Below are 11,293 nucleotides of genomic sequence, written 5' to 3' on the forward strand. Positions count from 1 at the left end.
GAGGAAAAATGTCTATTTCATGCTTTATTAATATATTTCAAATTCATGGGAATTACAGGGTGGATGGGCAAAGTGGGCCACTGAGATTTGTATTTATAGAAAAACTAAGTGCTGAGGTACTCTTCAGAAGTTAAATTTCCTTGCAGTGGAGGGTTTCTTTCCTAAGCAGGCGACACAATGGCTTTGAGACCTTGCCACAAAAATATCTGATCCAGAGTCACTCAGAGCCGTCTGGAGCATCTCTAAGAACCCAACAATCCCCTGCAAGAAGTGTTTGATTACAGATAAAACTTTATCTGAGCAACCTGGCCTAGCAGAAAGTGTCCCTCGGAATTCCTGGGGGCGAATCTGCCGGAAAAGGGAAAAGCCCTTGATCCCAAAATGCCTCTTTCTCCTGATTTCCTCAGATATAAAACCCAGACATGTGACAACCTCAGCCGTTAGTGAATAACTCCCTGATAAATGGGATGGCAGCCCCTGGCTGTCAGCAGGAGCATGCTGGGCTTGCAGGAACAGCTGGATCCGGACATTTGGCTCTTTTATTCTCTCCAGGCAATTAGAAGCCAACTTTGCATTGCCTGGCACAAAGCCCAAGGGATTATTTCTCCTTCGTGACGTTGGAATGGATTTATTTCCTCTCAAGGTTATGTTCTGTTTATACTGATTTTATTGGTTCTGCACAGCACTGAGATTGGACACTTTTATGAGCACACTGATTTTTGGGGGATATTTTTATGACAATGATTGGTTGGGACCTGTTTTTCCTCCCCCTTTGATTTGCATCTGATTAATTCCAGGCTTCTTTTTTAAAGTAATGGAAGACTGGGACAAAGAGCAGTGTTTGCACAGTGGACACTCATAGGGAGCTTTGAAAACTGCCATCATTTTCCCCCTGAAGTAGATTTTATGGAATTTATTCCAGAGTTAACCATCCTGGTAGAAGCCAAAGTTTCTAAACTCCCTTCCCTCAGCCCCAGAGAGTGACAGGAGCAGGGATTACGCCCCTGGATGAAGATATTTGGCATCAAGGAGCAAAAACTCCTCTAAATCATGTCCAGTTCCCCACTCAGAACATTCCCCTTCCCAGTACAGCCCTTTTCCCTCCCCAGGTCAGGGGGATGCTGAAAAAATTCCTTCTCAGTTAATAAGGGCATGGGGAGTTCAGTCCAGAATTTATGGCTCCTGTTTTAAAGCATTGGAAAAGATGTTCCCTCCTTCATCACCAAATGGGTTTGATGGAAAACCTCCAGGAAGATTTTCCTTCCATTGCTGAGAAAACAAGGAGCTCCAAACGCTGAGCCACGAGTGGCACCGGCGACAGAGCCAGAGAGCTTTCCGTGCCAAAAGCCCAGAAATTAGACAAATTATGAAGCTTTAGAGAATTAAATTAGGAAAAAGAATGAACTTTCCTTTTTTTAAATTTTTATCCCGAGGTGTTAATGCTGCTGCAAAATGCCCTGAGGGCACAAAAGAGCTGAAAAACAACCAACCAGTTTTATTTGTAGAATATTTGGAAACAGGACAGGCAAGAAAATTGATGTTTCTTTGTCTGCCGCTCCCTCGGCCACAGAGAACATCAAGCAGCTCTGCTTTAATTACACATAAGGAACCAGAATCAGCTCAAATGCACCAAGTGATGCTATTTTTATGCTATTTTAAACAAATATTTACAGCAAACCTGTAAAAAACAGTCCAGCCTTTTCAGCACAAACCAAGCAACAGGTTGAAATTTCTTGTAGGATTTTAGAATTTAAATTTATTTTTCAATAAAGTTTTTAGGATCATATGTCTTGAAAATTTTCAGAAAAAGGCCAAAATCGAGGCCCAGGATGTAAATGCCTTCTTTCTTTTGTAAGATGGGGTCTGTCATAGAAATCCTTGCAAATTTGGGAAAGACACTCTGGGAAATTATGCTCCTACTAACGAGAAGCTGAAGCAATGAACAATATCTTGATTTTTGAAATCGTTATGAAAACAACCTTGGATCTAACACAGTTCTACTCAATCACAAAGCGATTTCAGGACAGAATTGGCAGCAGCTCTCCACAGTTTTCCTTTGGGGGAATCCCTCTGAGCAAAGCCATGGACACAAGGATCCCGTGTGAGTAAGAAGTGAATGGCAAAATTAGGGATGAGAAATTTGATTGTTGGAAAAAAAGAATCCCAACGATTCCCCCCTGTGAGTGCGATTCCAAACAAACTATGGAGAGCAATGGACTCTAAATGTCATCCCAACTGCAGGGGAGTGCCCTGACCCCATCCAGGGCTGGTCTGGCAATGGAATTCTGGAATGGTTTGGGTTGGAAGGGCCTGAAATCCCATCCAGTGCCACCCCTGCCATGGCAGGAACACCTTCTGGTATTCCAGGGTGCTCCAACCTGGCCTTGGGCACTTCCAGAGATCCAGGGGCAGCCACAGCTCCTCTGGGAATTCCATTCCAGCCCCTCAGCACTCTCTCAGGGAGGAATTCTTTCCCAATATCCCATCTAAACCTTTCCTCTTTCATCTTTAGGCCACTCCCCCTTGTCCTGTCGCTTCATCCCCGGTGAAAAGGACCAGGAAGGGTTGGTCTAATACACTTGGCAAACATCAGTCTTAAATCTGGGGAAATAAAATCTTATTTAATGATCATTTCCACCATTTCCACCGCTGCTGGATGAAAGACCATCTCCCTTTTGCTTCCCACCACTTTATCCCTCAATCACACGTCTTCTGTCCCTCAGCACTTTACTGGAAAACATTCCAATGACACAAGGAAAGGCTCAGTCTGGGCTCCTCCAGGGAACAAACTGGGCCTCGTTGTCTGAACAGAAGGAAAAACCCCCTCGTGCCAGGCTGAGGTTAAGAGCACACAGTCTCAGGTGTTTCTTTGGAGAAAAAGTGGGATGGAGGACAAAAAAAAGGCTCCATTAGGATTGTTGATCCACGTTTTGATGAAAGCTTAAAATGCAAATGAAAAGAGAGAGAATGGGGATGAAGCATCTTTAAACTTACAACAAATCATTTTATATTGATAGAGTCCTGGGCTTAAATCCAAGCCCAGCTATTGCCTTAATGCAGACTGATTTCAGGAGACTTAAAAATAGCCAAGATCCTCTGGTGATTGGCAGCCATTGTGGAGACAGCTGCCAAAGTCAAATTGATTTTTTTTTTCCCTTTTGAAGGACTTCATATAATTTAAGCAAAGCTGGAAATTAAAGCACAGACACAGAGATGACTCCTGGATGATTTAAACCACACAGGCCCTGGGAGGGGATCTACTCCTCCAGCCTCACCTTTGAGGAGCACGGGGAAATCGTGGATAAACTGACCCCAAAATTCTGGGAAAGATCCAAATAGGTGATTTTACTGGGTGATTGTGCCCAAATCAGCTGCCAGGCTGAGCTCTGACAAGGATGAACTCCAGGGCTTCAACAGACAGCAATTCCAAGTATTCCTCACTGTTAAGAGCCCAGGATTTCACAAAAAAACTCAATTAAAGCCTGAACTTACTCAAGGCAGAGCTGTGCCGTGAGGTCACAGAGGTGACACACAAAGTGCAGCTCAGGGCAGTGGGAGCCGGGAAAACTCCAAATGGGGCTGAAGTGGAGAAATCCCGAGAGCAGCAGAAGGCACGGGCTCAGGTGTGCCTTGAGTTCAGCTTTGGAGGTTTGTGAGTGAGCTGTGGTGGGTTTTGGCCTTGAGTTCAGCTGTGGAGGTTTGTGAGTGAGCTGTGGTGGGTTTTGATCTTTCCTTGAGTCCAGCTGTGGAGGTTTGTGAGTGAGCTGTGGTGGGTTTTGGCCTTTCCTTGAGTTCAGGTGTGGAGGTTTGTGAGTGAGCTGTGGTGGGTTTTGGCCTTTCCTTGAGTTCAGGTGTGGAGGTTTGTGAGTGAGCTGTGGTGGGTTTTGGCCTTGAGTTCAGCTGTGGAGGTTTGTGAGTGAGCTGTGGTGGGTTTTGATCTTTCCTTGAGTCCAGCTGTGGAGGTTTGTGAGTGAGCTGTGGTGGGTTTTGGCCTTTCCTTGGGTTCCGATGTAGTGGGGTTTCACCTTTCCTTGGGTTCAGGTTTGGTGGATTTAGGCCTTTCCTCAAGTTCAGCTGTGGTGGGATTTGGCCTTGAGTTCAGCTGTGGTGGGATTTTTACATCCCTTTAGTTCAGGCGTGGTGGATTTCAGTCTTTCCTTGGGTTCAGTTGTGGTGGGATTTTTACATTCCTTTAGTTCAGCAGCAGTGGGTTTGGCCTTTCCTCCTGTTCAGGTGTGGGGGGTTTGGACTTTCCTCAAGTTCAGCTGGGGTGGGTTTTGATTTTCCTTGTATTAAACCCTCCAGTTTGCCCCAGAACATCAGGGCAAAGACAGAGAGGGACTGTGGAGGGATGAGAACATTTTCTGCTCCATGGAGGGCTCTGCTGCTCCCACAGCTTCCAACAAAACCCCCGTGGATTCCAGCGTGGAATCCAGGCCTGGTCGATTCTCAGTTTTCTCATTTGCAAAGCAAATCCCGCCAGGAGCAGTTTCTCTGCCAGGTGGCTCAGGGCACATCTGCTTCTCCTGGGCTGCAGCCTCCCACTGCTGAGGGCTGGGAAGTTTTTAAATCGTCAGTACTGGGCCTTGCTCGGTGCTTCAGCAGCGAAACTGAGCACTGACCCCTTCAGCCTGTAGTTATTCACTCTGTCTTGTACTACTTGGTGTAGAGGTGTTGCAGGTGATGTCTTGGCTGCTGCAGAGAGGCAGAAATCCTTGCTGGGTCCATCTGAAACACAGTAAGTCCCAAAGGAAAGCTCACCAACCTCAATAAATCCGTAAATCCAGAATTCAGGATATAAAATATTTGGGTTTGAGGGCTTTTTGTTGTTCTCGTTTCTCTACAAGGTGTATTTTTCTTGTTTTTCTATTCGGGATGTGTTTCTCTGGCAAGAAACAGATAATCACAACTATGGCCTTACCGCTGACAGCTTAAATACAAGTGCCAGCTCTGAAAATGCTCCTGAAGACAAAAAGCCGTGAAGGATGCTTTGGTTCAAACTGTGAGTTTGCACAGGCAAGGATTTGGTGTGCTGAGGTCTCATCCCTCACTGCTCCAAATTTTATTTTTTTAAAATTCCTATTATTATATTAATTTTATTACAGATTTGTATGATTTTTAAAATATTTTTATTATATTTTTAACTGGTTACCCTTTGATTTCATTGGGGGTTTTGGTTCTAACCTCAGTCCCTCGCTCCCCTGGGCCTGGATTTCCCTTTGCAGCCCAAGACCAGACTCTGTCCCACTCTTTATTCCAGATTTCCTTTTTTATTACAAACCTTTACCCAGAGGAGGTGGGGAAAGAGGTGCTGGCCCCCATTATAAATTTCCCCATAAATTTGCAACCAAGTAAACAGGATCCCTGTTAAAAATCCCCTTTAAATCCCAAATATCCATTCGCAGCCCATTAGGAAGGTCAAATGTTGCCCAGCAGGTCCCTTGGAGCTCCAAATGTAATTACCCTTCCTGAAAATTGCCCTGCTTGCATTCCTTCTGAGATCCATGAGGAGATTTGCTGCAGGAGCAGCACTGTGGGAATGGTGAACCCTTTCCAGCAGCCCAGCGCTGGGAAGGGAGAGCTTTGCTTGCTTCGGATTCGTGGCAAGAACGAGATGTCAGAGAAGTTAATCTGCAATCTTCAGGCTTTTGACAAAAGAATCCATCAGCATTTAGTTCATGGAACGCCATTAACTCTCTAATCAATTTGCAAATTATCATTTAGAGGGATTTTTTTTCTTTCTTTCTTTTTTAAATAAGCCCAAACTGCATTTCACCGAGTTTGAAATCTCTCGTTCTTGTTAGATGAGAAACTTAGGCAAGTATTGCCAGCCAAAAAAAAAAAAAAAAAAGTGTTTAAAATTGCTGAAAACCTTTCATTTAAAAATTTATAAGTGATGAAAAAATTTTGCTTTTTTATCTGGAAAAATCTGTTCCAGGGAAAATTTAAATACAATGATTTAACAAACCTCTTTAAAAATAGGGAAAAACCAGATTGGTTTGATTTCTGCTGTCAAACTGCATCCATGGGTTTTTAGCCAGCATTCCCCAGATTCTGTCCTCTAAAAATCCTAAATTTTTCTTATCTAACGAACAACTTTTTAACCATTATTTGCTCTGCTCTGCTTTGCTCAGCCAGAGGATATCAGACATTAGTTTTAAAGGAATAAGAATATTCAGAGGTTTTTCTTTCCATATAAACCAGGAAAAAAATCCCAGATAAAATGGCCTTGGCTGACTAATTAAAACCTTCCACCCCTTTGACAGACAACCCAGGCAAGATTGACAGGCAGGAGACAAAGTTCAAGGGATGCCAGTGGGAAGAGAGGCCATTATTCAACTTTTAACATCTTGATAGCTCTTAAAAGACAGGATTCAACATCAGAATCTGCCTCAGAACTGTTCCAGAGCCTGCTAATCCCAGGTGGAACTTGGAGCAACGCTGCAGTGGAAACAAGGAGAGCAATTTAAATAGGAAAAAAATTAAAAGAGATAGAAAAAAATATATAGAGATAGGAAAATAAATAATTGAAATGGAAAATAAATAATTGAAATAGGAAATAAAATTAGAGAAATAGGAAAAAAAATCTCTTCTATATGGTTCGTCTTGAAAAATTCACATTTTGGACTGGCTGTGTAGGGGGAGGAAGCCTCTCACTACATGGAAATAAAACTAAGATCTGCAGTTTCCTAAAGATGTTCCTCAAATAGCAAAAATTGCACAAGCAGGGCCTGTCTGGAGTGAAAACACTGGAATTTGTGATAGCCCAGGGTAGCCAAGGGGCACACAAAGCAGAAGCTGATATTTCCAAATGTATTCCCCGATCTGCAAATGTCTCTTACTCATTTTTACTGAAAACTGAAAATTTCCTATCAATCCTCAGCAAACGTTTCCCCCCTCTGTTTTCTCTTGTAGGCTAAACCCAAACTTACTGAAAAAATTGCTTTAAGGGGCACTTTGCTGTCCTTTATACCAAAAATAAAATCGAGTAAGAACCCCGCTCCAGTTCCAGCCTAAAATCACGCAGCATTTCCCATCTCCCATGAATGTCACGGGCTCCCCTGAGGAATTCTCCTTCGCATGTTGTTCCATCACAGCTGAAGTCTCCAAAGTGACCTTTCCAAGCAGCTGGATGGCAGCAGGGAGGTGCCACAGCCAGATCCTTGGGAGGAATGGTCAGACGCGATTCCCATTTCCAGGCGTGTCAAAAGGGATTTTCGTCCTCGTCAGAAGGGCAAAACGCTGGAAGTTGAAAATAGTGCTGGGGAAAAAAACCCCAAAACATAAAGTTGCTCAGAACTCACGTCCAAAAGTCCTCTGGAAACATTTCAGGTTCTTTATATTGATAGATCCCGTTGTATTAAAATATGGATCAGAGTTGAAATGGGAGGGTTTGAATTTCTGTCGCTTTCAGGTTGAAAAAATGGCATTAACGTGATCTGAGTAATTTGGTAGCAAAAATCTTCCCTTAAAAACTGCTCCATCATAAAAGAAACCCCAAATACCCCCAGATTCAGAGGAACCAGCCCATTTCTAACTGTTTTTTTACATTACTGTCGGAGGTTAGGGTTTTTCCTTTTGTTTTCCTTTCCCTTAGGGGATTTTCTCCCACTTTCTTATCTCACTGTGCTGGTTTCTGTTCCTCTCTGACCTCAGTCACGTTGTTAATAAAGATTTCTCCTCCTTTCACAGGAGGTTTCTTTTCTGCCAGGACTATTTTATATCATAAAAACACAGAGTTAGGGAATCCTGGAATGGTTTGGGTTGAGATCCCTTAAATCCCACCCAGTGCCACCCCTGCCATGGCAGGGACACCTTTCACTGTCCCAGGGTGCTCCAGCCTGGCCTCGGACCCTTCCAGGGATCCAAGGGCATTAAAGATCCTTCCAGCTGAACCTGTCCCTTATTCCACTTGTATTTTAGGTGAATGGAAGAGCTTCTGTAAATGATTTTGGGTGCTGAGATTTGTGCTGTCACTGCTGAGCTGAGAACGTCCGCAGCAAATCTCGCTGGGACCTCTACAGCTGTCCCCTCCACCACTCCATGTCAGTGGAAATTTGATTTCCATCACTCATCTGATTGCATAATGATTATCAGCACCGGACTATTAAATTTCCATCCCTCCTCCAGGCTGCTGGATAGGAGAGAGGGGAAAAAGAACCCTTTAACTGCATCCAAAGCCGGCATTTAATGCTCTCCTTAATACCAGCCTATCAATGTCGGAGGCCTCCGTAATTCCTTTTAAACTGTCAGTTAACAAGAATTATCCTTGTAAACAAACAAATCCTTGTGTGAACAGGCTCTTTTGATAGTCAGGAATGAGGCTGAGCGAGCGCTGAGGAACATCCGAAGTCTGATGTTTTAATCAAAGCCTGGCTCCCGTGCTGCTCCTGCTCACGGCAGCTCCCAGGCACCTCCCCACAGGCCTTCATTCTTCAATGCTTTATTAAAAGACAGTATTTTATTAAAACCTGGGGGGGATCAGGCTTTATTGTGCCTGCAGAGATTCCCATCCACCCCTCTCTGTGAAGGAATTCATTCACAGCTCAGCTGTGAGTTTTGGAGAGCTCCCCTTCCTCCACCCGCCTCTCACTCCGATTAAAAGAGCTGGGATCGGTTAAATCTGCTGAGGTTTAACTGTTACTTCACAGATTATCACCAACAAACTGAACCTCCCCTATCCAAAAACTGGGATTTTGGCACTCTGATCTCATGGACTGAGGTGCTTACTGTGCCTTACAAGTATTAATCCTGCTGCACTTTGTATTTGGGTGACGCAAAATCACTATTTATTAACGAGAACCAGTTCTAGAATTAGCTTCAATAAACCCAAACCATTCTTACACCCTTCTCCTTATCATGAGGCTATAACTTATGAGAAACACAGAGAAATTACATTAATTAACATTTGAGGTCAAGACAGTAGCTTTGAACAAGGTTAAGGAGAATATGGAAAGTCCCAACATAAAATCTCAGATGTTAAAAGTCTGAAATACTCTGTAGAAACACAAGCACAGCTCTTAAGAGACTGAAAACCCCTCGCACTACTCTTAAAGGACCAGGTGCCCCAAAGCTCATAACAAATGTGGAGTTTTGGTGTTATTTGAGTGCTAAATTTGGAGGAAAAACTCCCTGTTCAGGCTGGGGGAAGATGGGGTGAGATTAAATCTCTATTAAGCTTTTCAGATAAAAAGTAATCTATTCCCATAAACCAGAAAACCTGCTGCCAGGAGATTCTTGTGATTTAAGGTCAGAAAAGAAATGGATCCAATTAGCAGTGACAATTCTGGGGGGGAAATATTGGGCAATTGTGTGAAAATGACATTTAGGGGTGGCTTTTCATTAGTTTAATAACTCAGCAGAGACTGGACCTGTGGAGCAAATCTTCCTCAGAGGAGTCTAAAATCCAAGTCAAACACAGATCCTGCCTGGCTGGGGGATGCTGCTGGGATTTTTCCTTGAGAAAGGAAAGTTTCCTAGCAGAATCAGCCAATATTCCCTGTAAAATCATGTGTACATAGTAAAAATTACCACCAAAAAACTGTCCTTCCATGACAAATAACCCACAGGACCACGACCTTTGAGAGTTCAGGTGTGTGTTGTCAACCACAGGTAAATCCTGTCTGCAGCTCTGAATGACTCACAAATTAATGACTTTAACTGTTTTAACAAAATTGCAAACTTCCATGGGAAAAATGATGCCAGTTTCTTTCCTTATCACATTCTTGTCAAGCACAGAAATCAAAAACTCTGACATTGCTTCAGCTGAGAAAGTTTTCTTTCCTGAAATGAATATTTAGACAACACAGTGTTTTTTTTACAGACGGGACAACACAAGGCTCGTGATGAACCCTGAGCACGAGCAGCAGCTGGGTCCAACCAAACAATCCGTCCTCATTTCAGGAAAATCCAAGTGGAAACGTGGCCAGGTGTCCCTGCTCAGCATTGCAAAGGGAGGCATTGCTGGATTTTTGGGAATGCCGGCAGAACTGGGAGCGCTGGTTTAGGACAAAGCCACACCCAGAGCACTGACCACCACAGGACTGAGTCCTGGTTCATCCCTTGGTTTAAACCTGGTCTAGCACTCGTTGGGATCAAAGTTAAATTTAAACTTGGGCAGAGATTCCGCTCTAATGCCGCTGAGCTGGGGCTGACCTGGCCCAGCAGCTCCGGGAGTTTCACACACCTGAGGGACAGGGACAGCGATGTGGTGACCCTGCCAGGCTCTGCCGCGGCTGTTTGGGCACACAAAGAGCTCGCACAGAGTAAAAACCCTGCTGCCAGTGACACTGCCCAGTCCCTGCGCTTCCTGTGGGCACTAAAACCCGCGGCTGATCCTGGAAATGCCTTCTCTCCAAAGCCTGGATTAGCGCATCCCGGCCCACCCTCCTGAAAATTCAGGGATCTCTGTGTGGGAGGTCCCAGCTCTAAGGTGGTGTTCCCAATATCAGCAAAGTGAAACACCAGAACCAGTCCGACTTTCTCTTGTTTCACCTTTATTTTTGCGTAGAAGGCGGTTAGAGAAATAAATGGAGAAATACCCTGCCCTGTGTTGGAGCCTCCTGCAGCTCCCGGGTGGTGGAAATGCAAACTTGGCCCTGCAGGGCAGCTTTTATTCCTCTTTTGAATGAATTGAAGCACAAAATGCGCCACTGCAGCGCCTCAGTCTGAGCCAGAGGGGCTCAGCACCTCCTGCTTGCCTCGGCCTTTCCTTAAGCCGGAGCCTGGATGGGTGGGAGAGCTGAAGGAAAAAAATTCCAGGGGTTTATTCCGGGCTGGCACAGGGAGAAAAATCCCTGTCTGGCTGCCAGATGCATTAAACTCCTGATCTCCCCACGGCATGAAATTATCACTGGCATTAAATCCATGCTAATTCACCCCTCAGCGAGGGGAGGTGATTGAACCCAGAACCTTTCCCAATGTCGTGCACAAGCCCTAATTAGAGAACTGCTCCTCTGCTCCCCCCACGTGCCATTAGTAGAGGCATTATTTTAAAATGTATTATTCATATTAATTAAGCAGAGTGAGGATAACAAGTTATAGAGATGAGGAGCTGTGCTCAGACAGGCCTGGGCCCACTTTATTTTCTTGGAGAAATGTTAAATTCGTGTAGCAGAGGTTGGTGTTCTGTGTTAAGAGTGGAAACAGCACAAAAATGTTCTAAGATGAACATTAGTTGTAACGACCAAGTGAAGAGCAATTTTTTTTTTTTTTTCCCCCCTATTTGTGCTCCTCCCTCCCACATTTCTGGAAAATCAGAGTTTCTGCTAATGAAAAAAAAAAAATTCCTGTA

General features: G+C 44.2%; 1 long non-coding RNA gene across 6 annotated transcripts; it reads left to right on the forward strand.

Moving 5' to 3' along the window:
- Window positions 1-4,099: 4,099 nt before the first annotated feature.
- LOC120764066 (uncharacterized) lies at window positions 4,100-8,335 on the forward strand. Of its 6 annotated transcripts, none has more exons than XR_005704162.2 (4): window positions 4,100-4,233; window positions 4,670-4,738; window positions 4,848-5,002; window positions 6,916-8,335. It is a non-coding gene; the product is annotated as an uncharacterized LOC120764066 (long non-coding RNA). The 6 variants fall into 6 exon arrangements; XR_009208535.1 differs by having other exon boundaries at window positions 4,894-5,002; XR_009208537.1 differs by having other exon boundaries at window positions 4,198-4,270.
- Window positions 8,336-11,293: the final 2,958 nt, after the last annotated feature.

Source organism: Hirundo rustica, chromosome 28 (assembly GCF_015227805.2).
Source record: "Hirundo rustica isolate bHirRus1 chromosome 28, bHirRus1.pri.v3, whole genome shotgun sequence".
Classification (NCBI taxonomy): domain Eukaryota; kingdom Metazoa; phylum Chordata; class Aves; order Passeriformes; family Hirundinidae; genus Hirundo; species Hirundo rustica.